The following is a 17,856-nucleotide window of genomic DNA, read 5'->3' as shown; positions in this document are numbered from 1 at the left end:
TCCCAGGTTTAGGCAGAGTTCAGGTTATTTGGAACTTGCTAACAGAAGTGTGTTCCTGCACGGCAGCAAGACCATCTGGGTCCCATAGTTCCAGACCCAGGAGTAGTGTACTGCTTAGGACCATTCTGGGTAGAATGCATCTGGTGGGTCTTAAACTATGTCAGAGTCAGGCAGGGCCTGGCACCAGGGTCTGGCGGGAAGCCTCACATACCATTCTAATGGCTTCATCTGCTCAGAATTTATGGGGAAACGATGCATAAAAATCTAACCAGGGATGTTCTGGCCACTCATGTTGGGGATGCCTCAGTCATGTGAAATTGAGCTCCCCTGCATCACACCTTAAAACATCTCTGTTTAATGGGTGTGTTACTTTTCATGCTTTACAATGCAAGGACAATGTAAATCTCTCTAGTGTCTTTATTTTTCCTCCACAAATTGCACATCTTTAAATAATGTCTTCTTGCGTCTACCTATCTGTATACTATGTTCTCGCTGTTATTTTCCCTCTGGAATCATTTTTCCTTTTTGTCCTTTTTCCTTCCTTCTTTCTTTCTTTCACTTTGCTTTAAAATATCTATTTTAGATTTCCTTAAGTAGATCTCTCTCTCTCTTTTTTTTTTTTTTTACAGAAAACCTTATGGTACTTATCAGTGAGCGATACAAAGATAAAATATGCTCCTGTAACATACACAGTTACAATGCAACTTAAGTATGAAATTAGAGGTCAGGAGGAAACATTGAGAGCAGAAGGGCTTCACAGCAGGGAATGCAGAGTAACAGGAGTGTGCGTGTGTGTGTGTGCGTGTGTGTGTGTGTGTGTGTGTGTGTGTACATGCATGCGTGCGTGCACGCGTGCGTGCACGCGTGCACGTGCACATGCATAAGATAATGGCAGGCTGTGAAAGCATTCACAGAACACTCATCATTCCTGGCAACTCTCTGGAGCTTAGGCATGACTTGGTGCCAGATGGATCTAGAGAGATAAGCTAGCTGGTGGGTTGTAAAGAACTTTAAACACTAAATAAAAGGAGCAGTGAATTGGGGCATCTTTCAAGCGGGAGGGCTTACAAGATTAGATGCATCATTTAGGGGTGGGATGTATGACCTCATGGAGGGTGTGAGGGAGTCCTTGTGTGGGGTGGGGGGGGGGCTGGGGAGCTGTCCAAGGCAAAGCAAAGATAGTAAAGAGGAAATCTGAATTCTCCAAATGATACTTCTGCGGTAAAGCACAGAGGATTGAAGGGTACGGTCCTGGGGACCCCATTGGATGATGAGCACAAGATGGGGTGTCTGTTCCTGTTTGGGGACAGAGATAATGCCAGCTCTGGTGGAACAGAGAATAGATCTAGTTGGTAACAGAGGTTTGACCTGTGCTCAGGACAAACAGTAGGCTGGTTTTACCAGGAGCAGACTTGCTCCTCTTGGAGATGCCGTCTGAGAACTCCTGTAACATTTTCTGAATGTGGGCTTTTACAACTGTGACTCCTAACTTCTGAATTAGAAGAGAGATCACCAGTTCAGGGTGCAGAGAATGGAGTTTCAGCAGCAAATGGATGTCATCAGTGACTAGGTTACCTTTCAGTTGAAGTCGAGGGCAGACATCAATGAACAGGGAGCTTTTGGTTGAAGTGAGGGCAGGGATTTGAGATGGAGTACCACCTCCACTGCTGTTTCAAACTTATTGCTCCGAGTGTGGTCGCTCTGGGCAGTAAGAGGCAGGACCTCTTATTGGTCTATTTTTTTTTTTTTTTGCCTTAGCAGTGACAGATGTGACCCTGGGTGTCTAAGAATGTCTGGTACCAGAGGAGAAAAAGAGATGGGAAAGCCAGAGAGAGATACAGCGCAGAGTGAATGAAGAGGGGAGTGGGGAAAGCTCCTGGTTTAATTAAAAATGTTTTATTCCCAGGCCTTATGCTTCCTCCCTGCCGATTTTAGCTAGCAAGATCACTTCCCCTCAGACACCACATCCTGGCCTATGGGCCCAGAGGAGGACCTTCTGTTTGGGGTGATAGTCACCGTGTGATTCAGTGGCAGAATGCTCAGTCATTTGTAAAATTGCAGTGGACTCTGCTGGAAGAGAGAGAGGACAGTCTCCTGACCAGGGTGGCAGCAGCTGTGTCCGCAAGCATAGTAGCCTGTCAACCTGGGTAATAACTTCTCTTCCCCCTGGTGCGAGCAAGGACCTCGCTAGCTGGGAGAGAACAACATCATAGCTGGGTATCCCTCGGCAGGGGAAAGAGAAATAACCAAGGAGTTTTGAGGGAAAAGAAATCAAACCCTGTGCCACCCAGTGTTTTATCTGGGGACTTGTCCCCTGCCCAGCAGCATCATGATCTAAAACGAGCTCCAGTCTATTATGTAGTGATGCTGGCTGGCACATGGTACCCCCCACTGTGTGCGTGGTCTGATTCACTGTTAAGTAGCAGATCAAAGGAAGGGCTCAGAAGGGAAAGCACCAGGCGGAAGTGAATCATATCCTGGCTGAAAGGTGAGATTGCAGTGGTTCAGCTGCAGAAGGAGGCCCAAAGTTTTTCACAGCTGTGGTTATAAATCACAGCGGTGACCTAAGGTCCATCCCTGCCTTTGCAGATGAACCATGTCCATTTCTGTCAGCGCCACCTTCTGGTTGGCATCGGTAAGGCAGAGTGCAAGGTGTCACAGGGGTGAGCTTACTGGAGCCATTCAGACTTTCTGTCTGTTCGATGACATTAGTCTCTTGCGCAGGCAAAGCAAGTCTGATTTGCAGAGAGACTTGGGAATGCGCCATGGTCTCCAAGCCATTGCATGCTGACCCCAGTTCAAACCCAGGTACAATTAGTGGAAAAATTTGCAGTGCACTGCCTCAAGCATGTTTCAGTATTTTCTCTCATTTCAGAGAACAGATGTGGCTTCCATGACAACGAGTCTCACCCCCAGTCCTCCCCCCCCCCATGCAGACACTGTGCCTGCCCCCCAGGTCCCAGCCCTTTTTCCCCTAGAGACTGAGTAGTACCTGAAGAAGACACTTGTCCCCCAGTGCCTCAGCCAGCTCTATCATAGTCTTCATTTTAAACTGGTTTTCAAATGGGAGCTAGAGCATTTATCAGTGATGTTTTACAATTGCTACAGTCTCTGGGTGGGCATAGGGCAGTGGCTCAGTGGGTAAAGTGTGTGGGCCTGAGTTCAGATCTCCAGTGCTCCTGTAAACGTGGTGTATGCCTGTGATCCCAGCAGTGGTTATGGAGACAAGATTCCTGGGCCTTGCTGGCCAGCTTCTCTTAACAAACCAGTGGGAACTGTTAAGGAAGCTACCCGGAAATCAACCTCTGGCCTTTACACACACATGTACACACATGTATGTACACGTGCAAGTGCTACACTTACATATGCACGCATTCAATCTCCTGGTTATTCTTATCTCAAGAATAGAGATTACACAGCTGATGTGTCAGATGTAGAAATGCGGTATTTGTTCCTTTTTGATCCCCCCGAGTGATTTAAAATTAACTAATTGCTGAGGATGACCCAGATGCCAAGCCACCAGGAAACAAAGAAATGTGTAAAAGTGCCTTAGTGACAAGTTTCCTTGGTGCCTGAACTGCTTTCCATGGTCTACAGTGTTTGGAGGAGACAAAGCCTTTGATACAGGTAGAGTGTTTCATTGTCTCCAGGAGAGTGTGCAGTCGCTCTCTTGGACAATCAGGATTTACAGTAAGAAGGCGGGTAACCCTCTATTATGGAGAGAAGCTGTATTTTGCACATGAAAATGTTAAGACATCAGAGTTGGGGACATGAATTGGTGCCAGAGTTTAAACCACTTAGGTTTGTTGCACGTCCGTTGTAGGTGCCACTTCAGTCTGAATCTGTTGAAATAAGGACTTTGCGAGCCTGTCTTCTCCCATATCTTATTGGTTGATGTATTCAGTCCACACTCCCCAGCTCCATGTATTCAGCTCCTAGCTGTCCCGTGCATTTATCTGGAGATGTTTGAAAGGAAAGAGGGGAGTGTGTTTGTATAGTTCATCTTTAGTAGCACCATTGAGTTTCATCCTCATGACAGCACAAAAGCAAAACCACTTAGGAGGCAGGGGAGTCTCCACTAATGTCTTCATTCCTTTTCGATTCTCATTGCTTTGTGACACGAAAGATGCTGTTTACAGGTGAGGAAACAGAGGACCAGAGAGATAAAGCCAGTTGCCCAAGGCAGCAGAAGCAGCGTTTGCTGTGTAATTCCCAAAGGCCCTGGGCAGACCCTAAATCTGCTGCTTTGAATGAGGAAGGGAGAGTAGGCTACAGCCCAGGCCAGGACCTGTGCTCCTCCTGGGCCCTGAACTGTGAGTCCTACCTCACTGCACCTCCCCAGCCCTCAGTGCCTCCTGCTGTTTCTCCAATGCTCTGAGGAGCCTCTGTGAGGGAGAAGGAAGCTTTGGGACTAGCAACTTCCCTGAACCCTTCAGAGCTTCCACTCAGACATCTTCAGATGAAAGTCAGCCTGACCGAGGGGCCGCTGTTGTGAACATTTTATATAAGCAAACCCAGTTGGTGACTATTTTCAGTATTTTCTCGCCAGCCCCGAGCTTCATCTGCTTTGAGAACAAGCGAGCGTTTAATGTATTTGAGAAACCTTAGATTAAAAGGTTTCTCTATTGAAACACTTCTCTGGTCTGACTGCTTAAGGCAGCAGTTCTCCTCCTTGCTAACGCTGCAGTCTTTAGTACGGTCTCTCATGCCGTGATGACTCCCAAGCGTAAGATTAATTCATTGCTGCTTCATAACTAATCTTGCTACTGTTAGGAACCATAATGTCAATATTTGATATGCAGGACATCTAATATTCAACCCCTGTGAAAAGGTCATCCTAGCTCCCAAAGGGGTCATGACCCACAGGTTGAGAACCACTGACTTAAAAATGACTCCCGTGGCATTGGCTTATGGTTGTAGTGGTGGCTGCCGAGTGCTTCATGCTTTAGTGCATATGCTGATAAAAGTACAATGTATGTTTTTTTTTTAAAGATTTTATTTATTATTATGTATAAGTACACTGTAGCCGTCTTTAGACACACCAGAGGAGGGCATCAGATCCCATTACAGATGGTTGTGAGCCACCATGTGGTTGCTGGGATTTGAACTCAGGACCTCTGGAAGAGCAGTCAGTGCTCTTAACCACTGAGCCATCCCTCCAGCCCACAATGTATGCTTTTATAAGTCAACGTGCACATGGGTTTTCTAGTTGTGACCGCCGAGAACAGTGAGCAAGTACAGAACCCAAACTTTGATTTTAAATATTGTTTTCTAACAAAACATAATAGAGTTTCTATAGTAATGGCTGGGTTTACAGCAGAGAGTGGAAAGTACAACCTGAGTCCGGAGTGCTGCGTGGGACCAGGAAGTAAGAAGAGGCTCAGAGGGAGAAGAAGGGCAGGGGAGGAAGGGAGAGAGAGGGTGGACGTGAACATCTGCAGGGCACGGGAGCGCAGCTGAAAGAGCCCCAGCTGTCCACGTGGCTGCAGATTTAGCAACGAAGTTCATATAGTGGATTATGATGCAAGAATAAAATGAATACCCTCAAGACCATACAACCTTTTAAGTTCATTGTAAAAGGAGTCTGTGCTTTCCAGGATCCCCTCTTCTTTTCCTGGTGTCGCTCCTCTATCTGAAGAAGCTCAGTTTCTAGTTTCCGCTGATGAACCATTGAAGACTAGACCTGTCGCATTCCAGCCCCCAGACCATTTCTCAAATATTCTAGCTGTTGTGGCAAGTCCCTTGGATGAATACGCACACCAGGCGTACACTTTCAGTGAGGAGCTCACATATTATTTTGGTGAGGCGGTGGTTTCATCTGGAAGCAGGCAGACTTGGACTTGTATGTTTCATTGAAAAGCCATCATCATAATCGTCAGGGTCCTGCAGCAGGCTGGATGCACAATGTGAGGTTCTCCTTTCTCTATGCACGACTGTCTCTGTCGACTTTCTTCCTCTAATGCAGCTTCTGCACGACTTTTTGCATTAATATACACAAGGTACACAGAAGTTACGATAGGCCTTCACAGATTCATTGTACTCTATCTTTTCTGCTTTGTATTCATTTAAATATTCTTGTTTCTCTTCATCAGTGAGATCTCGCCCCATGCCACCAATAACCTTGCCAATCTCCCACAACTTTAGGTCAGGGTTGGAAGCCTTTACTTGGTCCCAGATCTGTCTGCCGTACCACATGTAGGGCATCAATGGCTTATCTGGTGGCTTTGGAGGCTTTGGAATTGTAATGCCAGAGGGATACCGTGGCACGACTGTTGGTGCCCGGGTTCCCTCGCAGCCTGTAGTTGTTGTAGGCGAGAAGATGACTGTGTGGATTGTATCCCACAAACCCTGGTGTGCTGGGCATTTGTATTACAGTGTGGGAGGTGGAGCGTAAGATGGTCTTTTTGACATTTTGGAAGAGTAGGTTCTCAGGTCCTAAAGAATGAATCTGAGATAGCGAGGGCTGAGAAGGAGCCCATAGCTCTGGCTTCGCTTCCCTTTGTCCCCCGCCTACCTTAGTAAACTTTAAATCTACAGTATATTGTTGTTACATTGTGATAAGTACTCTTGACTTAGTTTGACTGAGTTTGGAACCTCTGGGTGTGTCTGTGAAAGCACTTCCAGAGAAGTTTAAAACTGAAGTGGAAAGACTCATTTTAAACGTGAATGATTCTAGACTGAAGGAGGTTGGGGAATGGGCCCAGCATCAGTTGGCCTCTTCTTTCTGACTGACAATGTAACCAACCACCTCAGGCATGCTTCTCTGTCAAGGTGGACTGTGTCCCTCTGAACTGTGAGCCAAAATTAACCCTTACCTTTAACTGTTTCAGTTAGGTATTTCATCACTGCAGTGAGTAAAATATCCAATACATTAACAGTAGTTACCACACTGAACATTTGAATGTTTCAGAATGTTTTCATCTTCTAGTGGAACATTTTATCCAGGTTCTTCATTTTCCCCCTGGCAGGCCCTGGCAGCCACTATTCTATTCTGTTTCTGATTTCAGCTTCTTTAAAGTCCACAGAATATACAATAGCCATCAAATAGTAAAACAGTAGTTATCTTTTGTGTTTGCCTTATTTCGGTTGATATTACATCCCCAGATTCTCCCACATTGGTCCCCTGCATTATAAAGACTGGATAATGGCCTGTCAGGAGTATGTGCCACATTGTCTCTGATCCACTCATCTATTGATACATTGATGGACACAGGCTGTTTCTGGATCTTGGTTATTGTGAAGAGGGCTGCAGTGAACTCTTTGTTGAGTGAAGGCTTCTCTTTGACATCCTGATTGATTTCCTTTGGGTAAATAAATACCGAGTAATGGGATGCTGCTGGATCATATTCTATTTTGAGACATCTAGTACTGTCTCCCATAATAGCTCTATCAGTTTGCTTCTGCACCAACAGCATACAAGCCTTACCTATGCCCTCCACCCAAACTAGCACTCACCCTTTTTGCCAATGGCCCACCTAGAGTACAGAGACGCTTCACTGTGGATTTTATTAGCATTTCTCTAACAACTAGTGATCTTGAGCATCTTCCCCAGACCTGACAAAGGTCAATTAAAGTTCTTTGTCCCCCACCCTTTGTATTGTTTTGGAGATAGATGGGATCCAGGCTAGATTGCATTCTGTGGAAGCCAGACTGGACTGAGCTATTCCTCCTGCCTCCAGTTCCCAAGTGCTGAGTGCTAAGGTATGAGCCAGCATACTTAGATCCTGGGAACTTCTAATGCTATCTTTTTTCTGTTCAGTTGTATGACCCCTCATATCCTTCATATGTCATTGAGTTGTATGATTCCTGATGTAAAACTTTACATGTCATTTGAGTTGTATTGATCCATCATGTTCTTCTGGATCATGTTGTTGAGTTAAAGCCACATTGTCTCTGATTCATCTATTCATTGTGGACACACAGGCTGTTTCTGGATGTTCTTTGAGTTGTATGATTCCTTATGTTTGACATCCATGTCATTGATGGGTTGTACAATTCTATTTGAGACATGTACTGTCACATGTCATTGAGTTTGCTTCTACGATTTACCTATGCCCTCCACCCAAACTTCACATGCCCATTGAGTTGTATGATTCATCTTTTCCCCCACCCCATGGGACAGGCTGATTCAAAGGTGAGCTATTCCTCCTGCCTCCATTAAAGTTCTGAGGGGTTGAGCCAGCATATGTACTTCTAACACTAGTGTATTGTCATTGAGTTGTATAATCCATCATGTTCTTCTCATGTTGTTGAGTTGTATGATTCCTCATGTACTTCACATGTCATTGAGTTGTATGATTCCTTATGTACTTCACATGTCATTGAGTTGTACAATTCCTTATGTACTTCACATGTCATTGAGTTGTATGATCCATCATGTTCTTCTCATGTTGTTGAACTGCATGATTTCTCATGTACTTTGCATGTCATTGAGTTGTGTGATTCCTCATGTACTTCACATGTCATTGAGTTGTACGATCTCTCATGTACTTTATATGTCATTGAGTCATAGGATTCTTCATGTACTTTGCATCTCACCCTCCTCTCAGGTAGCTGGTTGTTTTCTAAATTTCTGCAGGTGGCAGTTTCATTTTGTCATTGTCCCTTTCCTGTGAGAAGCTCTGTAGTTTGAGGTTGTTCTGCCTCTTTATTTTTGCTTTGGGAGTCATCACCTTAAGACCACAGTTCCTTTTTATAACCTCTGTTACCTAAGAAGTGAGACGAGCTAGACTGTGCGGAAGAGAATACACACATCACAGTGCGAGTATTAAAGTCATGTCAGCTCTCTCCTTCTGCTGTGAGTTCTGAGGGTTAAACTCAGGTTGTTGGACATGAATGGCAAGTGTGTTTACACACCGAGTCATCTCACTGAACTCTAGCTTCTAGAGAACATATGCTATTTCATGCTGAAAACTGGAGGGGCTATTAAGTGTAGTTATTAAGTGTTCCAAGTAGTCACTGAAGTAGGGTAGGGTCAGCATTGTAGTCTGAGTGAAGTGGTCTTGTAGTACAACATCCTTCTGGCAGAAACTCTTTGGCAGGTGGACCAGGCCAGGCCTGTGAATACCCTCTTCCTCTCGAGACCCTTTAATGCTTCCCTTCTCTTGGCTTCCACACCCTTTCTGATACAGCCCCAGTTCACTTCCCTTGACCACATTATCCCAACCCAGCTATATTGGGAGAGAGCTGCTTTCTTTGATCCCCACCCATACCTTCTGCCTCCACCTCTAACCAGGCAGGGCACCCATTCTTTTCAGAATGCTTCCACAGTCCTGATCCATCACTGTCTCCTTCAGGAAGTCCTCCCTCGGTCTCTCTAGGTCTAAAGGAGGAGACGTTGCTAGTTGTTCCTTCAGCATCCGTCCTGACACCCCCCTCATTAGCCCTGGTATGCTGCATTTTTGACTGTCACTCTCTATGCCTATAATGAGGTATGATATATGTATCATATATGTGCCCATAATGCTATATATAATTATATCATTATATATGTGTGTGTGTGTGTGTGTGTGTGTGTGTGTGTGTGTGTGTGTGTGTGTGTGTGTGTGTGTATGCGTCTATGTTTAGAGTCAGGAGAAACATTGTCTTGTTGTATCTCTAGCTCATTACCTAATTCAGGGCAGCAAGGTGCTCAAAAAGTACTTTTTGAATAAATCAACCAACCAGCCAGTCAACAAGGGTACCAGTGAATGGACATGTGAGCAGTATTGATCTGAACCCAGTGCCCACTTTCCACTTCCCATCCCAGAGGGTTTTCAGAGGGAAAACCACCGTGGAACTCAAGCTGCCCTACAGCCATGTCTTCTGGGAAGCATAACTGGCCGTGTCGTCATTATGTGCCACGCATAAGGAGAAATTCTTTAAACAACTAGAAGATGTCTAGTAGAAACTTGGCAGAGAGGGGGTCACTGACATTCAACTGGGATTTTAATTCTGGAAATAAATGACTAAATAATAAAACTAAACCTAAAGTTTAAGAACCAGGGGCTAGGGGGATGACTCGGGACCAAATGCTAGCCAGGCAAGTGTGACAACCTGAGTTTGGATCCCCAGAACCCATGTAAAATGCCGTGTATAGAGGCACACGCCTATAGCCCCAGCAGTGAACAAACAGAGACAGCAGATTATGGAGGATCGTTGACCACCAGAGTAGCCAAAATGTCAAGTTTCAGATTCAGGGAGAGACTGTCTGAAAAAATTGCGTGGAAAGCTATAAAAGAGATTCAAAGTTGACCTCTAGCCTCTACATATACATGTGTCTGCATGCATACATTCATGTACACACACACATTCACACACTCAAACACAAACACAGATACACACACACACACACTCACACACCCAAACACAGATACACACACTCACATACACACTCAAACACATACACAAACACACAGATACACACACTCACATACACACTCAAACACATACACAAACACACAGATACACACACTCACATACACACTCAAACACATACACAAACACACAGATACACACACTCACATACACACTCAAACACATACACAAACACACAGATACACACACACACACTCACACACATACACATTCACACAACACAGACTCTCATACACACTCACATACACACAAGCACACACACACACTTTCACACATACATACACAGAAACACACACACATGTACATCCATGCTCATATGTACATGCACACACACAGAGAGACACATGTACACTCACACACACTCACGCACACACACACACACACAGAACTTATTGCTTAACTTAATGAAGCATTGAGAAATAGATTTTCCCCTCTGATTGTGTTTGGGTATCAATCCAATCATTTTTTACATGTACTAAAATTTTTAATGGCAGGTTGTCAAATAAATGGTATCCTGTCACTTTACACAATAGAGGTTTCAGTGTTTAGACACTCCACAACATTGCCGTATCCGAATTACCTCATATTTCATTGGTCCCTGTCAGAGGCAGAGTAGGAAAAGGAGATTAGAGAAGTGGAGGGAGAATTGAATACTGTAGTAAATGCCAAACAGAGTAGACCAGAGTTCGGATTTTCTTGTCTGCGACTGGCCTGTACACACTGAGTGACGGTTGATGCCTTTACCTGGCTGCTTTGAGATCAGAGCCGTGGCTGCCTCCTTATTGCCATGGCTTGAGTGCTTCCAAGACACCAGCAGAACAGCCAGTCCCACCAGGATCTCTGCTACTTGTTAGATACACGAGGCAGAAGAAACTCTTCAGCTCTTCAGCCACAAAGCCTCTGAAGAACAACAGCACTGGTTGCTAAGGAACAGTGGCAGCATATTTTTGGGCAGACACTTGGCTGCTAGAGTTGACCTTTCTGCTTCAGCTAGGCTGTCTCCCCAGGAAGAGGTGGTGTCAGTTTTTGTTTCTCAGTGTAATGGTAACATAATGACTGTAGTTCATTAGTTCATCTCTTTCAATCAAGGGTTATCTCCCATGAGCCTTCCTTAAGGCTGAGAGGAGAGGACGACACACCTGCCATCCCATAAGTAGTGAGATGATTCTGGAAAGTCAAGAGGAATAAAATGAGGGAATCCATCTTGGCCATTGCTTTAAAAATGGCTGCCAACTGTTTGGGTGAAAACTGTGTTTCCTCGTCCTTTTATAGCTCCCTTGCTTGCCAGGGTCATACATTCTCTTAGATAAACAAGGACATTCACAGGTTTGCTTGGGAAGAATGAGAATTTAACTCCCAGAACCTGGAGAACATGGCAAGCCTTCGGGAATGTCTAGACTTTATTAGCTGGAAAAAAACACTTTAAAGCTGTTTTTAGAAATATCGTAATCCTGTCAGACAAGAACCAATTCATATTCTTCTCCCTCTCCCCCACCCCTTTAAAGTACTTTGGGACAGCATTTTCACAAGCTCTTGAAATTCATTCAGTGTAGCAATTTAGGGTGACTTAATTAAAAACAACTAACAATGTCATTAAGCTGGTGAGCAAAATAGATTTAATTTCAGCCTCGAGGCCTACCTCTAGGCTGCAGAGAGCTTGGGTTAGCGTTTTGTCCTGTTTCCCCTTCCACTTGGGCTCCCATCCAGCAGTGCTCTTAGCTACCAGGTAGATTTTTCAGAAGAAATGAAAACCGAGCCCAAGAAAATTAACCTCGATTCGAGTGGACTCAAGTAGATTAGTACGTCAAAAACTACTCCAGACAAGATGTTCTCCCTGGCCAGAGAATTACATGAGGCTAGCAATCAAGAGGCCTAGATCTGATCTTGGCCTTATCACGGATTGTATGATTCTAAGACAAGGTAGGAGGACCCGTGTACTCCCGAGAACATTTGTCTGGGAGCTAAGCACTGTTAAATACCCGCTAAGAATCTTAATGGGGCTGGAGAGGCGGCTCAGGGGTTAACAGCACACTGGCTGCTCTTCCAGAGGACCTGGGTTCAATTCTCAGCACCACACGATATCCCACAACTCTCTGTAACACAAGTGTCAGGGGATCGGACACTGTCTTTTGTGGTTATGAGGTCTGTACATTTAGACAAAAACACTCACATGCATAACATAATTATTTGTAAGAAGGTTGACTTTGGGCTGTGGCCGTAGCTCAGCCAATACAGTGCTGTCCTTCCAAGCGTGAGGACCTGAGTGTGAACCCACATTTAAAAAAAAAAAAAAAATCAGTGGAGATAGTAGCATGCACCTGTATTTGTTGTGGTGTTTGGTTTTGTTTTTTAACCTTCTATTGATTCTTTGTGAGTTTCACCTCATGCACCCCAATTTCTCTCATCTCCCCAACCGTTTGTACCTGCCCTCCACCCTGGCAACCCCTCCAAAAGAAAATAAAAAACAACCAAACCCAAACAAAGCTTTCCATGGAAGCGGCATTGTGTCGCCGTGTGTCACACAGCACACCCTTTTGTCTAGCCATTGTTTTGGAATGTTCATTGCAATGAGTCATCGGTCTGGTCTGAGGCCTCTGTCAGTACTGAATCCTCATGGGTGCTCCTTGTAGATGTCCTGTTGTTGGTCTGTGTCACGGAAATCATGCAGGTTTGGTTCTGCAGGACTCGGACCTTGATGCCCTCCAGCTACTCACAGATGGGGCAGATTTCGAGGTGAGCCAACTGGAAGCCCTGGATCTGGGCCCGGGGGGTAGCTGAATTGGTCAGCCCACCAGCTCTCCTGCACCCACACCACCATGGTATCCTCTCAGGCAGCAAAGGGTGAAGTCATCCCCCCTCCCCCACTCTCACTCCTCAGAGCCAGCTCGCCCTGTGTCCCTGCTGCCAGTGCCACCTCTACTGTGTGTCCAGGCAAGGTGCGGGGCCCACTCTCCCATATGTGCTGCAGCCAATGAGGCCCTGGGCCAGCTATGAGCAGCCCTTAGATATCAACATGGTCAGCAGCAGCCTAGACCAGGGGTGTCCACATGGCCTCTGGTGGCAATGTGGGTCACAAGCATTGACATAAACCTGCTGCTGGCCATAGACCCAGACGTGTCCCTCAGTGGCAGCTCAGACTGAGATTTCAGTATGGCTCCAGGTGACGTTGTAGGCTCCTCACATCAGGCTGTTCCTCTCCACCCCCATGTCCCCAGTTCCGCCTCTCTTCATGGTGTCCAAACTGCTCAGATTCTCTTTCTCTCCCATCTGTCCACCATATGCTTGCCCCATCACAGTGGATCCTGCAGTGGTGAGCAGCCTCTGGGTATCTTCTGCTCACCTGCACTCTGTGGTGGTGGGTGGGCCTCTTGTTGTATGCACTCATAATCCCAGCACAAGGAGGTGGACAGAGGTGGGTTCTTCTGGTTGCATTGGCCAGCCATCTTACCCAGTTCCATGTGTTCCAGTCAGAGAGAGACTGTCTCTCTCATTCATAAGTAGTAAGTCATGGATGGCCTCCAAAGAGCGACAGTCAGGGTTGTTCTCTGGCTTATGCATGCACCTTCACACATGTGCACATGCGTCCCTGTACATGAACATACACAAACATGAATACACATACAGACAGATCCAGCAATGTCAACAATAAGTCCTGGTTGTAACCGTCCCTTCATGCCTAGTTTTCTTTCAGGCCAGGCTTCTGGAGGCCTGACACGACTCTGACAGCTCCTAGACCTTCCCTTGCACCCGACTGCCTTAAGCAGGAAACTGTACACCAAACAGCCCCCCTGTTGGTGACTACTGGACTGTTGTCATGGTAACCCAGCTGCTCTAAACACTTCATAGATATCTTCAGGAAACTACTTTGCGACAGCAACTCAAATCCCCTTGGTGGCTGACAATGGCTTCTGCTTTAAGAGGCCTTATTCCAGTCCCAACTCCTCCCTCCTGCAATGGCAGTGCCATACCACTCTGGCAAGCCCTACTCGCCCCCAGATGGTCTTGCCCATGACTGCCCTTCAGGCCCAGCCTGGGCTGCTCTGGACTTCATAGCAGCCGTCATCAAATTAGATCCAGGGAAAGAGCACTCCTCACAGGGACCCAGCAGATAGTTCATGACTGACCCAGTACGAGGCCGTATCTATCTATACACAGCTTGGATTGGTTCTTAATCAAAGCTTGTTGTCTGGTTTCTATGTGAGACTTGTGAAGAGTCTTAGTGAAATCAGAAGCTGTTTGTGATTGGTACAAAGTGTAGTCCCATGTTACATGGCATACCCATGATACCCTGTTCAGATTGTCTAACTGGGCTGTTTCCCACACCTTAACTACTTAGTGTGGGAGGTTTCTCTTTTATCTGCGACCCCTGGACATCCAGTGCTGTAGGGTTAGGTCCTAATAAAGACTTCTCCCAAATGGCCTTTTGAATACATTTGTCTTTATCATGGGTGGAATAGGCTGTTCTGATTACATGAAATTCAGGCGAAAACCCAGGGCTTCCAACCTGGCAACAGAAGTAAGGGGGTGGCTGAGAGTTCCAGAGAGATGCCAGGAGCTGAGGGTCCTGACTCCCAGAGTTGTAACCCAAGAGGCGGCTCCGGATTCCAAAGGGTCAGTGAGAACTAGAGGACTTGGTGCTTAAGGCCTCAGAGCTCTAATATCCAGAGTCCTCCAAGAATTAGGGACTCCAACACCCAAAGTTCTGAGCTGCAACACTAGGAGGCAAAAAAAATGGCTAAAGAGCTCAGGAGAGTGACTGAGGATCAGCCCAGAAGCTGCAGCTTGCAAGTGAAGATGGGGCTGGTGAGCACCCAGGCAGGGGGTAAGTAAGGTCCAAATGCTGTGAGCTCTGGTCTCCTGAAGAGTTCAAGACAGAGCTGCCGAGAGTCCTTGCACCCCCTCTCCACAACTGTGGGCCTTGCCGCTACATGAAGGTGTTTTAAGCCACAGACAATGAGCGTCTAGTTTGGCAAGCGTGGACCTGTAAGCCTCTACTCCACAGAGTCCAGACCTAAGAGGCCCAGCATCTAGAAGCCCAGCCTCAGAACTTGTGGAACTCACAGCCACAAATGCACAGGGAGCTGCCCCTTGCTTTCCCATGATTTCTATAGAGTAGAGCCGAGGAAGCCCCAGCTGGCCACTCGTGATGATTCCAAGCAAAGCCCTTGAATTTCTCTGGAGCAGGTGTATTCCAGCGCCAACACCTTCTGCCTAAAATTTAATTATCTCTTAATATCTTGGCTCTGTCGGCTCAAGGAGAGGCCTTTGGCAAAATGCTGAGGGGAGAAATTGCTGTAACAGTTACTGAGTGCCTACCATGTATTCTAAGTGGTTGTAACGCATTACTCCATTTAACCCTTCCCAGCAGCTCTGCGAGATCAGCGCCGTGAGTTACACTGCACTTTTATAACGAGGGAGTGAGGGGAGGTTAATCCATCAGCCCACGGCAGGTGAGCTCCATCTCTGGCTACATTTCAGACTCACCAGAGGAGCTATTGGGGGGACACTTTTCATGTCATCCCCTCCCCTCTCACCCATCGTCTCTGCCGATCAAGGACTTGGCTTTCAAGCTATCCTGGTTTGCCTTGTGTGGAAGCTCTGTGGTCACTGTGGTGTTTCCAGCAGGAGTTCTGACATTGTCTAGCAAGATGCCTTTCAGTGGATCATTCACAGAGAGTCAGTCTCAGTGTTAATGTCAAAGGAAACCTGTGGAGCTTATGGTAAGCAGCCAGCGGTGTGCTCTGTGATTTGATGGGTTGGAAAAGGCATGTGCACATAAAACCACACTCACGGTGCATCTGTGAAGCCTTGTTCTGAGAGAGGCAGGCGGCCTCGGAGAGCATTATCAAATGCGGCAGACCTCGATTCTCTCTACACTTCGTTCATTTGGTGGCCTCTTAACCTAGTCATACTGTTTAGACAGTACTATGGTTCTGTAGGCATTTAAAATGCCAACCAAGCCTTTATGGCTCTCCTCTGTGGCTGAGATGCTATTGAATTCAAAGAACTGTCTGAGAATGAATATTTAGGAAGGACAGAGTTTGTTGGATTCGTTCTCTCTCTCTCTCTCTCTCTCTCTGTGTGTGTGTGTGTGTGTGTGTGTGTGTGTGTGTGTGTGTGTGTGTTAATAGATACATAGAGATGAGTAATGTCAGGTAATGAATAATATAAACACATTGAATGTTAGAATATAACTCAAATTATGGGTATAAACATTTGTACCTCAGCCAGCACAGTGCCACACACCTGTAATTCCTGAGCTCAGGGCGTGGAAGCAGGAGAATCGATAGTTCAAAGCTAACTTGTACTGCATAGTGAACAGAGGCCAGCCTGGACCACATAAGACTGCGTCTCAAAAATAAATTTGCACTCCAATAGTCTCTTATGTAACAGAATGTGCCACTGCAAAGTCTTTTGGCGTGCTTTTGATGTGATTCGAGCAAGGTTAAATCATTTATAAAATGGGTTGCCAAATCCTAACTCAGAGGAGAGGTGAACGGGGAGGGGGGGCAGCTTCCCACCATTGTCATGGGACACTGTCATTTGCAACAGTGTCCAGTCAGTGCCTTCTACGGGTGTTAAAGTAGCATTTATTCGCCTGTTATAATTGTTATCTTGGAGGCTTACTGCAACCTAGGCATCTGCTAATCGAGGCCGAGTCTTGGAAGCTTTTAGCCTCCATACGATCCCCTCTAGAATGTTTTCAGCCTCTGAGACTTGCTGCTGGATAAACTCACCCCCTCCTAGTTCTTTCTGAGCTCTAGCAGCCTGGTTCACTCTGCTGTTTTGACTCCAGCTCCTCTCCGAGCTGACTGATTCAATCTGGCTTCTCTCAGCCCCCGACTTTTTGCTCCGCTTGACCTCATCTACCTCTGGCAATCTGTCCTGACTCCGTCTGCTCTGTCTTCACCTGTGTCTAGCTTGTTCTCTCTTCAGCCTGTCTCTGTAAAACTCCCTGTAAAACTGCCCCGTCTCCTCTCTTTCTCTCTCTGCAGTGCCTCTCTTAAGTAGCCGCTCTTTCCTTTCTCTTCTCCTGCGTGTTGGGCATATCCTATTCTGTCAGATCTTTCTCTGATTCATCATTTTGTCTGCCACTCAAGTAGACATCACTCTCAAACATGGGTGCCCTCTTCTACAAACTAACTTTACCTTCCTTGTGTGGCATTAAAAGTCTGTACTAAGGAAGAACATGTCTGTATTCTAACCAGAGGGATTAAAGGTATTTGCTAAGGTTAAGTTACATCACAGCAAGAAAAAGGTTTTTCCAGTAAACAATACAGTCTTGGGGTTCACAGTGTGGTCACATATCCTGCATCATCCCTGTGGTAGAGTTAGACTGTCTTCCCCCTTTTAGAATTAGATACACTGTGTACAAGGTCTGTGAAACATATGTCCAAGTCAACATTGGTTTCCGGTTAAAGGCTCTAAGAGACTCTGTTTGATTCACCACTAACCCTTCTTTTTGTGCCGCTGTGCAACTGCAGAGGCAAAGCCCAGTCT

General features: G+C 46.0%; 1 protein-coding gene and 1 pseudogene across 6 annotated transcripts in view; one reads left to right on the top strand and one right to left on the bottom strand.

Moving 5' to 3' along the window:
• The window catches only part of LOC116908256, a 91,688-nt pseudogene extending 85,277 nt beyond the window's left edge, over positions 1-6,411 (bottom strand).
• Positions 1-17,856, top strand: part of Tmem108 (transmembrane protein 108) — a 280,807-nt gene that overhangs the window by 85,192 nt on the left and 177,759 nt on the right. The gene's annotated exons all lie outside the window — the stretch shown is intronic.

The sequence above is a fragment of the Rattus rattus genome, chromosome 8 (genome assembly GCF_011064425.1).
Source record: "Rattus rattus isolate New Zealand chromosome 8, Rrattus_CSIRO_v1, whole genome shotgun sequence".
Classification (NCBI taxonomy): domain Eukaryota; kingdom Metazoa; phylum Chordata; class Mammalia; order Rodentia; family Muridae; genus Rattus; species Rattus rattus.
This window is presented reverse-complemented; position numbering and strand designations above follow the sequence as displayed.